This window comes from Peromyscus californicus, unplaced genomic scaffold, assembly GCF_007827085.1.
Source record: "Peromyscus californicus insignis strain IS unplaced genomic scaffold, ASM782708v3 Scaffold_2__1_contigs__length_46816999, whole genome shotgun sequence".
NCBI classification, from domain to species: Eukaryota; Metazoa; Chordata; class Mammalia; order Rodentia; family Cricetidae; genus Peromyscus; species Peromyscus californicus.
In genome coordinates this window covers 36,173,558-36,194,212 of record NW_026294540.1, presented here as the reverse complement: position 1 = coordinate 36,194,212, position 20,655 = coordinate 36,173,558, and the positions used below count along the sequence as shown (strand labels likewise).

The 20,655-nt window shown below is 36.9% G+C and overlaps 1 pseudogene; it reads left to right on the top strand.

Moving 5' to 3' along the window:
- Window positions 1–337: 337 nt before the first annotated feature.
- Window positions 338–10,103, top strand: LOC128120823 (vomeronasal type-2 receptor 116-like; annotated as a pseudogene).
- Window positions 10,104–20,655: the final 10,552 nt, after the last annotated feature.

Here is a 20,655-nt window from a genome sequence, read left to right as displayed (position 1 = left end):
ATGTTGTTAGTCTGGGCAGAAACAAAAGCAGACACTCAGAGAACAAAGCAGCATGAAGGGCAAAGGACATTGTATTTTAGTGAGAGGAACATTGAGTGGATTTACCAGTCAGAATTAGCAGGGAGACCCTGTGGAGCCTAATATAGTAGCTCTTTTCTGGCTGAAGCTTGTCTCTTATTGGCAATACTAATCTTTTGAATGTCTGTTGGTATCTGTGAATTTCAATTAAGTCTCTATAGAAGCCAGTAAATATATCAGGTAAAGCCTATTCATGTTAAAGCAAAACAAAACAAAAAAAAACCATTAAGAATTACAAAATAAACACCTTAGAGGTCTGATGTTTTCTGAATGTCCAAAATCTGCCAGCAGGGTATTCAAGGTTCTTGTGAAGTCCACTTTTTTTGGGAGGTAAGGACATAATTGAGGGATAGAAAAAGAGGCTGGCAGATGAGGGAAAATACAAAAAATTCTGAGAAAATAACCAGAGGGTCGGATTCATGCCTGTAGGCTATTAAACCATAAGAAGCTCACTCAGTCATTCTGCTCTTCATTGTATGGCTCGAAGAAATGAAAAGATGATGGCACTGGTAGAAATAAAAGGTTGGTCAATGATATGTGCTTGGTTGGGGGGCTCTTAACTTCCCCCCCAAGTTCAGATCCAAATGTTTCTTTGGGGTTGATGCATGCAAAACAGCCAGGCGTACCCACAATCATCATTGATTTTAATTAGAACAACTGAAATGCTGAAGTCTTTCTCTCTATGTACAGACAGGGTGAATGTGTTGTGGGGTCCCTTGGGTTTTATAGCACCCATTAGGCGAGCCTTAAAGGATGGAAGTTGCCATCTGCTGGTTAAAGCATCAAAGATTTAGGGGTGTTTGTATGTGTTTCTACTTACCAGAAGATTGCACGGGTAATATCAGTTCAAGTCAACTTTCTGTCCCGAAATTTTAGACCCATCTGAGGCTTTTAGGTAATTAAATCACCACTTACTATATACCCTGGCATTAAATTCTAGCCATTACCAGGACAGCAAAAAATATTGTTTATAGATAAATAACACAGAAGATATGAGAGGCATTACATCATACTGGTAGACAGTATGATATGAGTCCCATTCATAAATAATGATAATCCCTCTCTGTAGGTACAAGATGAGGAGCTACCAGTTTTCTTTGGCCTTCATATTCACCATTGAGGAGATCAACAGAAACACTCACATTTTACCCAACAAGTCTCTAGGATTTCATCTCTATAATGTCCCTAGCAATCAAGGGAGTACTCTTCTGGGAGCTTTTGCTTGCCTCACAGGATTTGAAACTATACATCCTAATTGTGAATGTAGAAGTGAGAAGAAGACTGCTGCTTTATTTACAGGAGCATCACGGGCAACATCTGCACTTATTGGGAGACTGCTGAATCTCTACAAATATCCACAGGAGAGGGACGTGGCTGTGAGGGAACAAGAAACTTGAATTAAACTGCAGACATTTCAGATGTTTTCAAATGTAAGGAAGTGAGGCTGTGTCATTCATCTATCAAAGAAAATAAAACAGGCATTTGGTAATGTAGCCCCATATACTTTGCTTGAGACAGAGAAGAAGAAGAGGTTAAATTCTACAGCAGGTGTTTAGAAAATTCTGTGTCTTGTGAGGAATTTTCTATAATTGTCATAAGAAACAAGATGGGAGTTTATGACACCATGAGCATATGTTAGACTATTCCAATCCAATGTGCCACCCTTGCTTTAAGATTGTGTTCTATGTCAGTGTCCTCACTCATATTTCCTATCTGAAATTTCCTTCAGCTTACTTTTGGGCCATTTGACACTATCCTGAATGACAGAAGCCTGTTCTCTTCTCTCTATCAGAAATCACCCAAGGACATATCTCTTTCACATGGCATTGCCATTTTGATGATTCATTTCAGTTGGACCTGGGTGGGACTGGTTCTCATGGATGACTACAAAGGGGCTGAGAGTCTATTAGACTTGAGAGGAGAGATGGACAGGTACAGAGTGTGTTTAGCTTTTGTAGAAATGATTCCATTCTCCCAATTTCCTCCTACTATGAACCTTCCATAAAAACTCACCTGCAGATACAGAAATCATTTGCAAATGTGGTTATCATTTATGGTGACAATGAATCATTACATGGTGCAATTATGATTATAGCAACACATGTATTGAACAGGAAAGTCTGGGTCCTGAATTCACAATGGGATGAAACCTCTCTTACTAAATCTTTCATATTTGATACATTCCACGGGAGTCTCCTTTTTGCACATCACCACATTGAGGCTTCTGATTTTAGGAAGTTTATGCAGACATACAATCCTTCTAAATACCCAGAGGACTATTTTCTTGCTAAGTTCTGGAACACATACTTCAATTGCTCTTTTTCTGGACCTGATTGTAAAATTTTGGGTAACTGTCTACCCAATGCTTCTTTGGATATGTTGCCTAAAAATGTTTGGGAAATGGATATGAGTGAAGAGAGTTACAATGTATATAATTCTGTATATGCTGTGGCTCACAGTCTCCATGAGATGACACTCAAACAAGTACAAATTCAACCCCATGGAAATGAGGAGGTATATACCTTCCCTTGGGAGGTAATTTCTCTTTCTGTATATTTTATCAGAAGCACCTGACATATTGAGGTTTAATAAAAGCACTCCGGACATGATTGTACACTGTGGCAGATTTTGCCAAAATCCACCCAAGAGATTATATGTAATTTATCATCTAGACGTTCTTGTAAAAGCATGTGTCATTGTTCATGATGACTGGATGGCATTAACATGGCTAAAATGTGTCTATGTCATATCTACTTTGTGTTACAATTAACCTCAGAAACTTCTCATGATAATATACTCAATTGAAACTCAAATATCTCTAAGTATATTTCATAATAGAAATAGAACTAGAGTCTAAATTTTCAAATGCTACTAGATCTTTATACTTCACATTATGAAGATAAGATTATGTTACCTAACTGATCACTTTAATACATTTTGGGCATGCAATCTCCATTTACAAACTGAAAATTTGAGATTACTTACATATTTGGATGTGACTATCACGTAAAACTGTGGACATTTTCTTGAATCAACGTTCATTAATTAAATCTTTCTGTTTGTTTGTTTGTTATTGTTTGTGTGTCAAATCTTTCTTTTGCAACTAACTGGCTGTATAGAAACATGATATATTTATTTTTGGTCTTCATCCATTAATGTTGATAGCTTAGTATAGCTTGCAATTTATGCTAGAGATTTATGATAATGAGACCCTTTGCTTCATCAAGTTCCACTGAAATTTTCTGGGAATTTTTAATCATCAGATTCTGCATCTCTTTTAGCTTCACCCTTTTCTCAAGAAGATCCATTTCAAAACTGGTGCTGGAAACCTTGTGGTTTTGGATTCACAAAGGAAACTAGATGCAGAATATATTATCAATATCTGGAATTTTCCAGAGAGTCTCAGAAAAAAGATGAAAGTTGAAACATTTTCTCCAAAAGCTCCAGAAGGGCAGGAACTATTTTTGTCTGACCATATGATACAATGGGCTATAGTATTTACAGAGGTGCGCTGGATCTTATCGCATTGTTTTTATCTCTATGTCAATAAACATTTGTTTGTGGATGTAATGATCATTGTTTCCTTACTTAGTGCTCTTCTTAATGTACAAAAATAATGTCATATGAGGAAGAGTCTGTTGCCTTATTCTGAGTAATGGAATTGTTTATTTTTCCATACTTTATTCTATGGGCACTTATTTGCAGTTATAAATATAGTGTCTATTTCTTAAGATTTAATCCCTGCACTGAAACCAACTGACAAAAGCATTAATTAAGCTGCCAGATTAGGAAATATCAGTGCATGAGTATTTTGGTTTCAGGCACCTGGCAATACACATTAGCATGGAGGGCACATATGCATTGGTTAATTAGTTGTCTTGCTGCTGAAAAGGAAGCACTTTGTCTATGCATCACAGCATACCTTAAGAACATAGGTTTTACTTGATTCACATTTGGGATGAGCACTCAATAATGATTCAGGCAATCGTGTTGGCAAGAGCCTGAGAAAGTGATTCACATTGTATTTTCAGTCAGGAAGTAGATAGACATGATCACTGCTCTTCACCTCCCTTTTTGTTTTTCTTTTAGTGCTTAGCAACAGCCAATGTAATGTTGCTAACTAATTATAGAATATATCTTTCTACTTCAAGTGTTGTAACAAGATCATTTCTCATAGAAAGTCACAAAGATTAGTTTATATGATAATTCTGAATCCTGTCAAGTTGACAAATGTAAATTAAGCAACACCATTGGGAAACAAAGTTGCTCACTCCATCTCTGAGGAAGTACAGAATAGGATCAGTATGATATTACATTTGCCCACTTTGATATGTACTCAGTAAACCAACGTCTTATTTTCTTATTTTTATAATAAATATAAAAACTTTCTATGTCATTGTTCAATATGGAAAAAGAACAGTTTTATTGTTTTAAAACAGTACACTCCTGAGTGTTTTCTCTTCTATATTTACTTCCTAGCTTCCTTATTCTGTGTGCAGTGAAAACTGTGTTCCAGGATTCAGAAAATCTCCCCAGGAGGGCAAGACTGTCTGCTGCTTTGATTGCACTCCTTGTTCAGCTAATGAGATTTCCAATGAGACAAGTAAGTGTCAGACTCACTGGGGAATTTCTCACCTCTAAAGAATCTTCTGCAAAGGCTAAGCAGATTGAAATGTTCTGTGAAGGAACATTTGAGATAACTCCCCTTCTTCTTTCAGTTTGAATAAAAATGTTTTGGTTCATTTTATCCTCATTTTAATTGATGTTCTGGCCATTGAAACTCAGATTTGATCCTCTACAGCCATTGTTGCAGAGTTGTTTTAAGAGAACAACTTTACCCATCACAGAGTAGTCTGCTTTATTTCACCATGACATTTAACACACATACACACACACACACACACACACACACACACACACACACACACACACACACATACACACACACAAATACACACATGCAGGCACACACTCATGTGCACATGCACAAATTTTAGAAATTACTGACATTTCTTGTATTTCAAATCATATTTATCTCATAGTTAGCACATCCTAAATGGTTGGATCCTTATGGCCTTTAGTTGCATAATTTCAGTCATGGTTTTAGGTTCATTAGAGGTGTTAGAAATGTATTTAATTACATGGACATATTTAGAAGTGTTTCATTTTTATAATTTTTCATTTTGTTTTATCTGTGACTGTATTGCCTGCATTCATGTATGTGTACCATGTACTTGCTTGGTGCAACTCAGTGTTAAATGTAGCATCAGATCACTTGTAGGTTGATCAGAGATAACATAAACCACCTTGTAAGTGCTTGCAATGGAAACCAGGTCCTACTTAAGAGTAACAGGTATCCTGTTAACATCTTGTGAAACTAGTTGAACTGGCACATTAACACTTTTTATTAATGATAGCGTTGTGAATAAGCCAGGTATAGATACACACCCTTGTTCTTAGAACAAGTCAGGACACTGAATATGAAGGACCATCTTTTCCAGGCAAAGGTAGATATAGTAGAGGATTCTTATGTCAAAATATATCCAAGAAACATAAAACAGGCATGAGACAATTGATAACAGTGAATATATGAGGACATATACTCACAATGTTTAATATGGAGAGAAACTTAAAGAGGATTCCTCAACTTCATCATTTATATCAAATGAGTTCCTTTGTATAATAGCTGGAATTCTTTGAATGACATAATGGTTTTCCTGAAAACTCAGATGTTTTAATATTTATTCATAAAATTTAAGACATTCAAATTTTTTGGTGACTTTAATTTGCCTACTTTAAAAAATGCATATTGAGACTGACTGTACAGACCCTTTAAAACTTAATGTGCAAAGAGGCTTTGAGTACACGGAGTCACAGTTTGTTCATGCACACGTTAGTTATATGCATTTGAGGAAACAAGAAATATCAATATCAAGTATTGCATGACTGCAGTTTAATGAGACACTTTAGTAAGAAAGAAAAAACACTAAAACATAAGTGCTAAATATTTCAAAACAGTGAATCCTGTACTTCAAAACCTATATAATAAGATGAATCTATCTTCAAAAGAACCACTTTAAATGTCTAAAAAAATATTTGTCATGACTTATATACCCTGTGCATTTGCTAAAGAAGATATATGATTGTGCTTATAAAGCATTCATGCTCTGTTAGAAATGGATAGATGTAAGCACATGGGATATAGAAAAAACAGAGTACCTTGAGAATGAGAAGTTAAAGGAAGGCACATCTGAAAAACTAACAAATTAAATGATAATCAAATAAAGGCTATAGTAGGGAATAGAAAATGTTAAATTCAATAGACTTTAATTAAAAAATCCACATTGCAAAAATATTGAACATTTTAATAAAATATGAAATAGAAATATTCTTAATGTAAATATGTAATTAATACAGAGATATGTATATCTTTTGAATTTAAGATGAAACTCACAAATTACAAGTGATAAAATATCAAAACATTATTCCATGACCAACTAAGACTAAAACTATCATTGTAGCTAGAGCTTTCCTGCCTGGCCCACGGTCAGGGCAAATCTCTCTCACCTGCCCGTCCCACAGCCACTCAGACACAACCAAGCAAACACAGAGACTTATATTGCTTACAAACTGTATTGGCCGTGGCAGACTTCTTGCTAACTGTTCTTACAGCTTAAATTAATCCATTTCCATTAATCTATACCTTGCCACATGGCTTGTGGCTTACCAGCATCTTCACATGCTGTTTGTTATCGTGGCGGCTGGCAGTGTCTCTGACTCAGCCTTCCACTTCCCAGCTTTATTCTCCTCCTTGTCCCGCCTATACTTCCTGCCTAGCCATTGGCCAATCAGTGATTTATTTATTGACCAATCAGCAACACACTTGACATACAGACCATCCCACAGCACTTCCCCTTTTGTTTTCTGTTTTTCAAAAAGGAAGGTTTTAACCTTAACAAAGTAAAATTACATATAATTTGGGAATTTGGGTGTAGCTTCTCTTACTACTTCCTGCTGGAGGGGGGCGCTGTATCTTATGGGGACACAACAAAAATTTTAGGATTATGGAATAGTCCATGAGGGTGTATCGTCTGAGCCAGTTGCCTTCAAACCATTCTGGATGTTGAATCATCTGGGCCATGGTGTCATTGGAGACCTTTCAGGGGGTCTTGGCTGGTCAAACCTGATGTATCTTAATCTGGAACAAATCCATAGCCTCTGGCTTTCTGTGGGAACGAAAACAGAGTCTCCTTTCCAAAGCAACATATCCTTGTATCCAAATTTTGAAGTCAAGGTATCCTTAAAATATACATATTGGTTTAACTCAACATCTTTTATGATCAAGTGTTTTTCTGCAGTTAAAAATCCCAAAGACAACACAATCCAGATTCTCTGTGTAATATTCATCTTCACATGGCTTATTTTTTATATTAACTTTACTGTCTCTTTAAAGACTTTATTTTTTTTTTTGTTTTTTTCGAGACAGGGTTTCTCTGTGTAGCTTTGCGCCTTTCCTGGAACTCACTTGGTAGCCCAGGCTGGCCTCGAACTCACAGAGATCCGCCTGCCTCTGCCTCCCGAGTGCTGGGATTAAAGGCGTGCACCACCACCGCCTGGCAGACTTTATTTTTTAAAACTATGTATTTGTTTATATAACTGTATATATCACCTTTTTGGTCTCTTTCAAACCTATGTATATTTTACACACATTGCAAACTATTACATCTGAATCTGTCTTATTGTGAATTTTTTGCTTTAAACTGCAGCAGCTGTGGCTGCTGGCTCTGCGCACCTCAGCTTCCCAACACGGCAGTGTGACGTTTACCGCCAGCTCTGGGAGCTATCATGGGTCTGTGCTTTTATCCAAGCAGCGTGTAGCCCAGAAACCTCTTTTTTTTTGTTTTGTACTAGCAAAGGCTAAATCCACCATGCAGCTTAATGTGCCACTTGCAGAGGCCTCATTCCCACCATACTGCAGGTCGAGCGCGCACACTAGGAACCCACAAGTAGCTCAAACTGGCAGCTGCCGCTCATTTGAGAGAGACAATTAGGAAGCTGTTTTTAGCTCCATTTTAGAATCTTTTTTCTCAGTTTTTAGGTGGAAACTCTTAACCTGTGAGCCATCTCTCCAGCCCCAGGTGGAAACTCTTGCCACCATGTTGGACGCCATTTGTAGCTAGAGCTTTCCTGCCTGGCCCACGGTCAGGGCAAATCTCTCTCACCTGCCGTCTCACAGCCACTCAGACACAACCAAGCAAACACAGAGACTTATATTGCTTACAAACTGTATGGCCGTGGCAGACTTCTTGCTAACTGTTCTTACAGCTTAAATTAATCCATTTCCATTAATCTATACCTTGCCACATGGCTTGTGGCTTACCAGCATCTTCACATGCTGTTTGTTATCGTAGTGGCTGGCAGTGTCTCTGACTCAGCCTTCCACTTCCCAGCTTTATTCTCCTCCTTGTCCCACCTATACTTCCTGCCTAGCCACTGGCCAATCAGTGATTTATTTATTGACCAATCAGCAACACACTTGACATACAGACCATCCCACAGCATAGAGTTTTGTATCTATTTGTTAAGTAGATCTTTTCTGCTTAGAACCAATTAAACAGTTTCACATGAGGAGTTCTTCCAGCTTTCAAGAATCTAAAAATTCTCATTCCACAAGCAGAGAATGAACACACTGGAGTATTCAATAAACACAAGGGGAATTGCTAAATTTGATTCTTTTGTTGAGAACATTACAAGACAGAAATTTCAGTGATCCTATGATCAAGTTAGGTTTATGTAATTTTATTCAATAACATGAGTATACGAATAAATAAAAATGCATTTTATCACTTAAATGAAATATATAACAATATAAAGGATCGACTTGCTCACCTTATGTGCAACAAAGAAGATAGGCAGTATCATCCTGGAAGGATTTATTAGAGAGCACTTGAGAATTTTCCCTGTAGAGGACAGATTTACTTGAGTCTGGAACAACAAAGGAAATGTGGGCAAATTCCAGACAAATGTTGCTGGGAAATTGCTGGAAATAAAAGGGGAACATGAGTAGAGACTCATTATAAATTTAATTTCTGAGTAGATATGGATCATTGTGTGAGGTGTTCAGAAAGTCATTATGCAAATACAGAGCAGAAGCAATGCCTCGAGAAAACAGTGACATTTTTGTCCTATGAAGACACTTTGGGGATGGCACTCACCTGCTTGTCCGTGAGCTTCTCTTCACTAACAGCTGGTGTTCTTGGTATCTTTGTGAAGTACCACCACACCCCCATTGTCATGGCCAATAACCAGGCTCTCACTTACATCCTGCTCCTTACTCTGATCTTCTGTTTTCTCTGTCCATTGTTATTCATTGGCCATCCCAACACAGCAACCTGTATCCTGCAGCAGAGTACATTTGCAGTCCTGTTCACACTGGCTCTCTCTACAGTCTTGGCCAAATCTATTACTGTGGTTCTGGCTTTCAGAATCACATTTCCAGGGAGACTGATAAGGTGGATAATGATATCAAGGGCTCCTAACCTCATTATTCCTGTCTGCACCCTTATCCAGCTTGTGATCTGTGGCATTTGGCTGAGCACCTCTCCTCCATTTATTGACTCAGATGCTTAACTGAACATGGCCACATAATTATTATATGCAACAAAGGCTCCAGTATTGCCTTCCATTCTGTCCTGGCATACCTCTGCTCCATGGCACTTGGGAGCTACACTATGGCTTACCTGTCCAGGAACCTGCCTGACACATTCAATGAAGCCAAGTTCATCACTTTTAGCATGTTGGTGTTCTTCAGTGTGTGGGTCACCTTCCTCCCTGTCTACCACAGCACCAAGGGAAAAATCACTGTGACCATGGAGGTCTTCTCTATCCTGGCTTCCAGTGCAGGTCTCCTAGGTTGCATCTTTGTCCCCAAGTGCCATATTATTTTGTTCAGAGCACATAGGAATGTGCTTCATCATGTCAGGAATAAAGGACATTCTAGAGGAAAAGTGAATTTTACAGCATAGTCCATGTTTTTTTAAAATTATATAGAAGTCTTCCATCTTGTCTATCACCAAGGTTTTAGTTGTCACAGATAAAATAGTGATTTAAGATTTTATATATATTGATTACTTTTATTGATGAAATCCATCTTTATTCTCTCAATTCTAATATTATTTACAAATTTCTCTAAATTAGAAAGTTGAATTCATAAAAAATTATTGTACTCTCAATATTAAATAAGAGATGAATGAGATGTGTATGTATTCTTCACCTCTTCAACACTGTATAACTTTAACGTTATAACACCGTAAGATCTCATACATTTCCATGTGTTTTTATGCCCTTGATAGGTTTCCTGGATTCATCAAGTTTACAGTTCATGAATGTCTTCTCTATGAAGAAAAGCACATATTAAAAAAAGAATACTATTTTGACATGAAGGAATTGCACTCTTTATTAATTGCATAATGAGCTGTATACTTAAGTAGAACAAAGACCAATACATGTTTTAATTACAGGCTAATGTCAGATTTCACTTAATCAGATACATACCCAAGCAGTCAATTACATAAAATTTATGTTAAATCTACAAACATTGTTCAACTCTCTGCTGTAAATGGTTCTGTACAACCTGTCCTCACATCTAATTTGACATACATGCCTAAAGATTTTCTGTTCTCAGCTCTTCACAGTTCTTCAATTTTGATAAACTGCCCTATATTCTTTCAGCTGAAACTCTGTATTGTGTGACTACTGCACATTTATGAGAACCCATTCCTCTACATTTTATCAACATGTCATAACTGATAAATAATTTCTTTGGGAACAACATTTATGACTCTTCTTATTTCTAGTCTATTGTATATTTGTATAAATGTGTAAGACATCACGTGCTTCATGCCTTGCTTGTTGTCATTTATCAGTAACCGGTCTTTTTATAGTTTACACGATGTAAACTCTCAAGAAGAAGATGGAGGATAAATTATATCAATCACTATATTTAAGTTGAAAACAAACCAGATTCCGTCTTTGAGAATTGGTTCATCAGGGTAACATTTAAAAATATATTTTCTTGTACAATATGTGGTGATCATAGTTTCTCCCCCAAGATACTCCTTAAATGCCCAATCACCCCACTTCATGACCTCTTTTTCTCCATTTGGAAAAAAAAACTAAGAAAAACTTTCAAATGGAAAAAAAACAAAACAAATAAAAACAAACAATGACAGAACAATTTAAAGTATGTAGAATACATTTTAAACTTAACACACACACACACACACACACACACACACACACACACACACACATTCACACACAGGTGTCTGGCTTGCAAGACATGGTAGTGCTGTAGTGTCGGGGAGGTTCATGGAGCAATCATCCAACATCTGATTTGACTTAAGATCCACACCATGAATTGGAAACCTGACAGTTTCATGGCCATGCACCTGAAGTTAGACAGTAAAAGGACCTAGGATAATAACAAGTACTACATTTCTTCTAAAGGAATATAGCAATAAAATGACTCCAGTAACATTCTGATATACAACAGTTCCTTCCTCACCTATAGTCAGAGAGGCTTCCTTCTGCAGCAGATGAGAACAAATACAGAGTTCCACATCCAGACATTATGCTAAGAGTGACAGACATTGGAATTCTCAGGCATAAATTGTGTGCCTCCCTCTAATCCCTCTGCACAGTACAAGGGAACACTGTGTCAGATGAGGCAGAAAAAATGTAGGAGGCAGAAGGAATACAGGGAAAAGCCAAGGGAAAAGCCATCGGCATCAACATGATAGATGCACATATGATCTAACAGAGATGTAAGCAACATCCACAGGGCCTGTACCTGTCTGTACCAGATGAGGTCCTTCAGCTAAAAGGGGAAGTGTACACATTCCTCTATTCCTAACGAAGTATCAATTTCTAATTGCTAGCCAATTACCAATGAAAGTCTAGTTTTTCTCCATGAGAGTCTTACTGGGGAAACAAAAACTACTTCTAAGTATAGGCTGTAAAACTAGCACTAGATTGCCAACAGAAAAGAAACTTAGTGGTGTATGTGGTGATTCCTAGAATCATACTGGCCTGTCAGGGCTTTTCATTTTTTCTCTTTTATTTTATATTATGTATTTTGTGTGTTTACTATGACTTCTAAATTAGTGGGTTTATGAGGTTCCTAAGAGTGTGAACAAATGTGTCTCAGTGTATATATATGTTTCTTATGTGATATCTTTGGCAATTTTCCTCTTGTGTGTTAGGATTGTACTATTCTGATGTGTTAGTTTTTTTCATATACTATTAAAATATATTATAATGTATAAGTACTTCTTAGAGGCCAGGTTGTTTTCTAATGAGAATCAGTAAGGCTGTTGATTTGAGGAAGGGTGATGGGGAGGATCATGGAGCAGAAGAGGGTGAGGAAACTTTAATCAGGATATATCATGTAAGAAAAATAGATATTTTATATTAATAAAAAGAAAAGATGAAAAAGACATGAAACCATCTATCTATGCAAATGATGAGTAAGCTACATTATTCAAAAATATAGAATTATTCACCCAAACCTTCCAAGTCATCATTGATTTCATATTTTTATTATCTTATTTATGGAAATAGATTTTTCTTATACTGTATTTTTTATCATAGTTTCCCCCACATTCTTTCCAGATCTTGTCCACCTTCCTACATGCCAAAGAACACACACTTTCTCTCTCCCTCTCATTAAAACCACACAGACATGTAAAATAAAGAAATAAATAAAAATATCCAAACAATTCAGTATAGGAACCAAACAAACAAGCAGAAAAAGTCATAATCCCCCATTGAATTAATTTTGTGTTGCCATGTACAGCTAAGCATGGGGCCTGCCCTTCAGTGTGGTTTATGTATCCTGAGAGACAGCATTGGATAAAACTATTTTTTCCTTTCATTTCCTGAGGAGGTCTAAGTTTCTATAGTGATTAATTGAAGAAATTGGAATTTTCTTTTTAAAGCAATTGAAGTAATGAAAAATTGATCATAAGGAAAGTGGCAATTATCTTTAAAAATGAGCTCATGATATTTCTTCAAAATTTAGTAAATGTCTGGTGGTGAAAAACTAACCTGGACAGATGATCTCCCTACAGAAAACTTGTGGATCTAGGTAAAAATTTATAAAAATAAGCAATGTTCAAAGTTATTCTTATAGTAAAAAGTAAAATTACTATGGTGAGAGACATCAGCTACAACAAAGATATTTATAGTATCAGACCCATATTTTAAGGTAAGGAACTTCATTAATATGCACCATTATAGTTCAAGTATTCCAATAATCTAACTGAATCCAACATACATATCAGCTCACATATGCTAGGACTGCATTGACTTATGAACAAATAATTATTTGTCATTTTCACAAGTTACTTCTATCTTCTCTGTGCAAAAGATGACCTGTAATGAAAAACGCAAGGCAAGATAGGATTTTTGTGCTTCCAGTGTGTAAAAGACATCATCATTATTAAAGGATACATATAGTAGGATGCAGGTGAGCTCCAAGTGGTGGGATTTGGGTATATTAACTCTTCATATAGTAGAGGACAGCAAATCTGAAAGTGAAGGCCAGAGCCAGAGGTAGTTAGAACCTTTGAAAGGCTGTGAATAATGCCCTACTTTGCCAAATTGGCTCAAAACTCTTCAAAATCCTACATTTCCACAGATCACCAGAACCTGAGTATTACAAATGTCAGAATTAGAGAAAGAACAGTAGTCATCAATAAAAGTATCCTTAATTTCAGACCCACACCCAATAGCTAAGAGTAGTATTGAGATGATCTGGTCTGCACTGCAACATCCTATGATATCAGGTCTGCTTGCTCTAATACATATTACCAGAGTGTGGTTTCAGCTTCACACCATGCATATGACTTCCTCAGAAAATGGCATCCCAGATGCAAAACCATCTGATGCTCTTCCTTCCTACAGGACTCTGGCCTTACGTTAGAGTACTTGTCAGTTAATTCTGAAATCTTGATACCAGCTACCTTGAGCTCCTCATGTTTGTAACCCTTTTTACTTCCTGAAACACAGAACTGTTTTAAAATGCTGTTATTTCCTGTCATCATTAAACTTTTGGTGACTTGCATCATGGTTACAGTAGTATCTTTGTGATAATTCTTGGGAATGTATCTGTAGTTGATCAGTCTTTAGTAAGGATCTATTTGATCAGCATTTTCAGCCAAACACATTCTGAAGAAATTGGCATATTTTTATTTTGAGTGTCCTAAGTTGCTGTTTTTAATCAAGAAGAACCTAAATATTTTCACTGTGCACAGCATAAGATTTCCATTTATTTGGATTCATTTTCTTACCAATTACAGGATCTTCGTCACTAACTGCCTGGCACTTTGACTACCAGGTTTGACCCAAGCCATTAGTTATTTGAGAATTGTGCTCAGTAGGTACTGAAGATTTTCTTCCCCTCCCCAAGAGTTATATTAGGTATAACACCCTTCTCTATGTCCTGAAATTTCTGCTGTGTTTTCAACCATCAAGTAAAATGAGTCCTGTCCATATATACTTTTGGATTGCATCACATTGGAACACAATTGAGTAACCTAGGGTATTTACTCTAGATGAATATACATACTACTTCTCCCATGCATATTTCAAATACCAGTGACTCCTCAGCTAGAGGTAGGTCTTCCTGGCCACCTCCAATCTCAGTGCAGGAATTTATCCCCTGTGTAGTTTCACTAGACTTGTTCATGCTTTCACACTTAATGTGAGTTCATATGCTTAAATGCTTTGCCATGTATTGGGAAAACTGTTTCCTTGTACTAAGAAACCACATCTATCCCTTACAATCTTTCCACTCCTTCACAATGATGCATGACTTTGAGGAGGGGATACGATGTAAATGTCCCAAAGGGCTGACCATTGTCCACTTTTATTCCATGTACCTTGGCCATTTTTTTTCTCTGTGTTAGTCACCACGTGCTCCAAAGAGAAGCATCTATTTGAGTTAGCTAGCTTTGAGATTACTATTTTCACAGTTTAGAACAGAATAACTGTTTGGCAATTAAATACTTGATTGAGATTGAGATCACAATGTAAAAAGAAAGTTGTAAATTAGCAGCCTAAAGATAATGGGTGATACTGTCGGACTCACATTTATAGTCTTAAGAAAATGAAAATAAAAATCCGGTGAAGTCTCAGAATGAATTTGATGGAAATATAGAGAGTTTTCCATTTACAAGATGAGTAGAAAGGGTCAGAATAACAAAGGAGAGTTCATTACTTGAAGTGCAGGAAATAAAGGACACTGGAATCCAGAAAGAGGTGTCAGGACCCACATAAACAAGAAATCAGAAAGGCAATGTAGTGAGAATAAGGAAACAGTCCACACTTCCAACGTGGAAAGCATGCAATAGTAGAATGGAGGACTCATACTGGCTAAGACATCTGTGCAATGAGTCTTGTTTCTGAAAGACTGGCATTGCTTTTCAAAGGAGGAACGTGATGCTGGTACATGTTAACCTAGTGGAGCAATTATCTGTGACAGGGTTTCCTTCTTTATGGCAGACTAGATTTGTGAACACAGGGACTCTATTTATTCACAATTTGTAGAGTTCTAAAATCTGGGGCACACAGGAACAATAGATGAATCAGTAAAAAACCGAGGAGCCTGGGGGTCGCACTGAATGAGTTTGTGTGTGTAAGGTGGCCACAATAGACAGACAGTCATAAACACTGCCCATAAACACAGATTTTGTGTCTGTCCTTTTGTGATGAAAAGTGAGCCTGTTTGTTGTAGTAATTGTGGTAGTATAGCTATACTGAGCACAGAGACAACAATTTTCTTATTATCTACATTGTTTATTTTCTATTCTTGGTTTACTGCTCCAAGAGACTTAGCTCTGAGCTACAAGATTCCCCCTAGATATATATGCTCATTGCTGCTGTGAGAGCAGCAGGGTGCTCATGCTGAGGCTAATTTCCCTCTGATTTCCCCCAGTATCAAGCTTCTAAGACTCTTTTTATCTTAGATTTCCACTTTCTATTGATTGAAAAATATTTTGTAGTTTCTTTAGCCAGTAGTGTGATGCTACCTCATAAACTCACAATATTATTGAAGTCAGCAGTAGCTCCTTCTCTGTCAACAACTATTGTTTATTGTTGAATGCCATCTTGCTGTTTATGAAAGTATCTTGATGAGGCTAGCCTATTTCTAGCACACAAAACATAGCTAGCACAAAGTTTGATAGTGAACATAGGACATGATAAGACATGACCTATACCTTCAAAAAACCCTAAACTCTGCTAGCAGATTCTAGTACTAGATGTTATTGACCAAACACTTCTATACTTGTTTATTTCCTTTCTTCTTCTATGCATTAATACTATAATTTTAGGTATGTTTCACTTTGTTTTCTACATTGAAATATTTCATGCGTGAAATTTTCTTTCTTTTTCAACTGTGTAATTTTATGTATATTTTTTCTGTATGTTGTCATGAAACTCTGGTTTTCTTATTCTTTTATACATCCTTTTCTTGTTGTTTCTATTTTCATTTGGCTTAGTGTTTTTCCTGTATTCTGTCAACACTATTGTCTTATTTTTTATAAGTTTTCATCACAAATTGTTCTGAATAATGCAATTTTCCATAATTATTAGTAATATGTCTGTTACATTTACTATTACTTTTTAAATTTATATTTATTTAAAATTTTACATCATTTCCCTCCTACTCTTTCCCTCCAACCCTGACTCCCTCCACTGCTGCTACCTTGAAAGTTACCTTTCATTTTTAAGTGTGTGTGTGTGTGTGTGTGTGTGTGTGTGTGTGTGTGTGTAAAACATGTCTGTGTATTTCTGTGTTTGTTTTATATAAATAAATAAATGTCTTATTATAGGAACCCATTTCAAATTATAACTTCAGTTGATTATAGATTATTCCAAGTACACAGTTGCAACTAACCACCACATAACTTTCCAAAGCAATCAAATGCCACTATTCTATATAAAAATATTTCTTTTACATAGCTAACTGAAAGTAACTGAAGATGCTCAAATATTTGACAAAAGTGTAAAGAGACAGTACTGGAAATAACAATAACCTATTCTATAAAACCTGGCTATACATGCATAGAAGAATCAAAGTATATGTTCTATATTTATACAGCCTGAATAATGTATTCACATCATTTTGTGACTGGTATTACAAAATAAAATTCCTGACAACAAGAAAGGGAATCTTAGGGAAAACACTTTTGGATATAGGTACCTGTGAGAATTTTTAATAGAACCTTAAGAGCATAAGAAACAAGCCCCCAAATTGACAGTATCATTACATGAGGTTACTCAGCTTTTCGACAACAAGACAAATAGCTAAGGAGTGAACACAGAGACATTCTGCACAAAGGGAGTAACCTTTTTCCTCTCTTCTGTAGAGTGTTAATATGTGGAACATGTGAAGAAGAGTTAAAATTGAACAACAAAACTAAAAATATATTTAAACCACCCCAAACTATTGAGCAGAAGTCGGTATACACCTGAAAGGACAGGACCCAAAACCAAAATCCAGGAAAGGGTTTTTCAAATTTATTTTACATACCAATCACAGATCCCTGTCTCTTCCCTTCTCTTGCCTCTCCTGCCTTCCCACCCAGTCCACACCCCATTCCCTCCTTCGACAAAGCAAGTATTCAATCACATCCTGTACTACTTTCTTCAATATCCTTTTCTTTGGGTCTTAGCTCCACATCTTCAGATATGAATCCATGACCTGAAGGAATTGAGAAATCAGGAAAAGAGAAAGCAACCACAGCAGGGTGTGTGTGGGAGGAAATGAAGAGGAAGAGCAGTACACCAGTGATCTGAATGGGAAATGACAAAATGGGATGGGGTGACTTCAGTTGGGATAGTGAGGGAAGTAAATACAGAAGGGGGAAGAAGGGAGGCTAAATGACAGGCTATGTGACAATTTCAATAAGAATCACACTATTAACTCTCTCTACAAATATACCTAAAATGCATGTAAGTCAATACATAAATATATATAAATAGTTCATTTGTGAAGTTTCTATCTTACTGAATGCTTCTCTGAAGAGCAAAAGAGCGCCTAACCAAATGTTAACACCTGTCATGGGAAACAAATTTCTGAGTTTTTTTTCCAGGGTTGTCCAAGAAACTTCTAAAATACCAGAATTTAAGTTCCTACAGCCAGAAAGAACATCTAATTTAGAAATAATACCCAGAGACCCCGAGTTAACACTATTCTGAAAATCTCCCCAAAATCTTGTTTCTGTATAAGAGATGTAGTTATTTAAAGTTCAAAGGGAGAAATGGCAAGTAAGGAATTCTGATTGCAGAAGAAATAGTTTCCCCTAGAGTAGAGTGTACAGTTTTAAAAAACAAACTGGAAACAGGACACATTTAAATGGAAGGAAGTGGTTTGACTGAGGCAGAAGGGTACAGCAAAGATAGCTAAAAGTTAGAAAATGGGAAGGAGAACAAAAAAAAATCTAACCTCCCGCAGAAATATTCTAAGAGAACTCATTGCTTTATAAGCTAATTAAAATACAATGTAGTCTAAGGTGGGGTCTTCATTAATCATGGTATCTATTTCCTTGCTCTCCCACTCTGTCCCTGTTCCAGCTCAAAACTCCCATTTCCTTATGTTCTCATCCCCCATCCCTTGCCCTCTATTACCCAACCTCACCCCATTTGTTCCTGTACATCTCCATCTATTTCTCCTTTGCTGGGCTCTCTATGCATCCCTGTTAGGGTCCTCCTTGTTAGCTATCTACTCTGGAGCTACGGTTGTAGTCTGGTTATCCTTTGCTTTATATCTAGTATCCAATTATGAGTGAGTTTATATACCTGATACTACTTGCAATAGTCGAGAGGGTGCCTGAACTGGCCTACTCCAGTAATCAGATTAGTGAATACCCTAAGTGTCATCATAGAGACTTCATCCAGTAACTGATGGAAGCAGATTCAGTGATCCATAGTGGGGCACCAGGCCGAGCTGCAGGTGTCCAATTGATGAGAGAGGGGAGGGATTGTATAAGCAAGGGACATGGAGATCATAATGGAAAAATGTACAGAGATGGCCAGCCAAACTAGTGGAAAATCATGGACTGTGGACCAATAGATGTGGAGCCTTCATGAGACTGGACTAGGCCCTCTGGATAGGTGAGACAGTTGTTTAGTTTGAACTGTTTTTGGAGCCCCCACACAGTGGGTTCAGTATCTGTCCCTGCTACATGAGTGAGGTTTTTGGAGTCCAGTGCTTGTGGTGGGACACCTTGTGCAGCCTTGGTGTGGTGGGGAGGGGCTTGGACCTGCCTTAACTGAATAAACCAGGAACTGTTGACTACCCATGGGAGACCTTGCTTTGGAGGAGGTGGGAATGGGGGGTGGGTTGGGAGGGAAGGCTGGAGGGTGGGAGGTGGGAGGAAAGAGGGATCTGTGATTGGTATGTAAAATGAATAGAAAATTTCTTAATAATAGAAATTTAAAAAATAAAAAGTAATGTGGACTCAGATACAGCCTGACTCAAGGTCATTTTACTGCATCTCAGTTTTTATGATCTCTCTGATATCAATGTCCACTTTGTTCAATTTCCACATTTTTCTCCCCACTCTAATGATAAGGTAAGGTGTTTTGATTTCCATCATACTGACATATGAATTGTAAATTAAACATTCATGTGGCAGAACACAGGAGGGGATCATAAGTCCTAGAGATAATATGAAATCCCAAGTATCAGACAATAAAATAAAAATGAGAACAAATATGTGGCAGTCATATAGAAGAACTGTATGGCTTGTTCTGAGTTACCAAGGAGACTGTTTGCTGAAAAAGATTTGAACCAGGCCACCCATCTGTATACATAGTGCATTTTTCTGTTAATGCTATAAAACAGAACCAAATATGAGTATTTTAACACATGAGAACTATATTCTCCCACAACCTGAAAGACAAAAATTCAAGCTGAAGGTTTCCTGGGTCTGCTGATACTTTGAACATCTGAATAAAAGTGACTAGGTTTCCCTGAGAGTCAGATCATGATGTCTCAGCAGTTCTCGTTTCCATGTTCTCCATCTTGGCAATTGGTCTTTCCAGCCATATGCGGTCCAAAAATAACGACTTTATCCACACTGATCACCTCATGAAATTACACATTTTCAATCTAAAGTCATATGTATCAGTGTTTAGAGGCTTAACAGAGCCATCTGGGAGACAAAAATCTAGAGTCATATATAACCTTTGTTAAGATAATGAAACTGCAGGTCCCTGTGACACTCAGTAAATGTAATTGTTTTCAGAATTTGCTCCTTTATTCAGAAATAAATATTGAAGTGTGTGGCAGTACTCAGGTTAGAAACTAGCTACTATATTAAACTTAGCTACTAAGGTTGTATAAAGTAATAGAATGGAACTTATGTGAGGTTATGGCTAACATGTTGGGTATATTTGCACATGTGAAATTAAATTTACAATCATGGCACTTTCTACTCCTAAGATTAACTTCATTTAAAGTATTAAGAATGAACACTTTATACATGATGTATGGTGTATATAAACTCT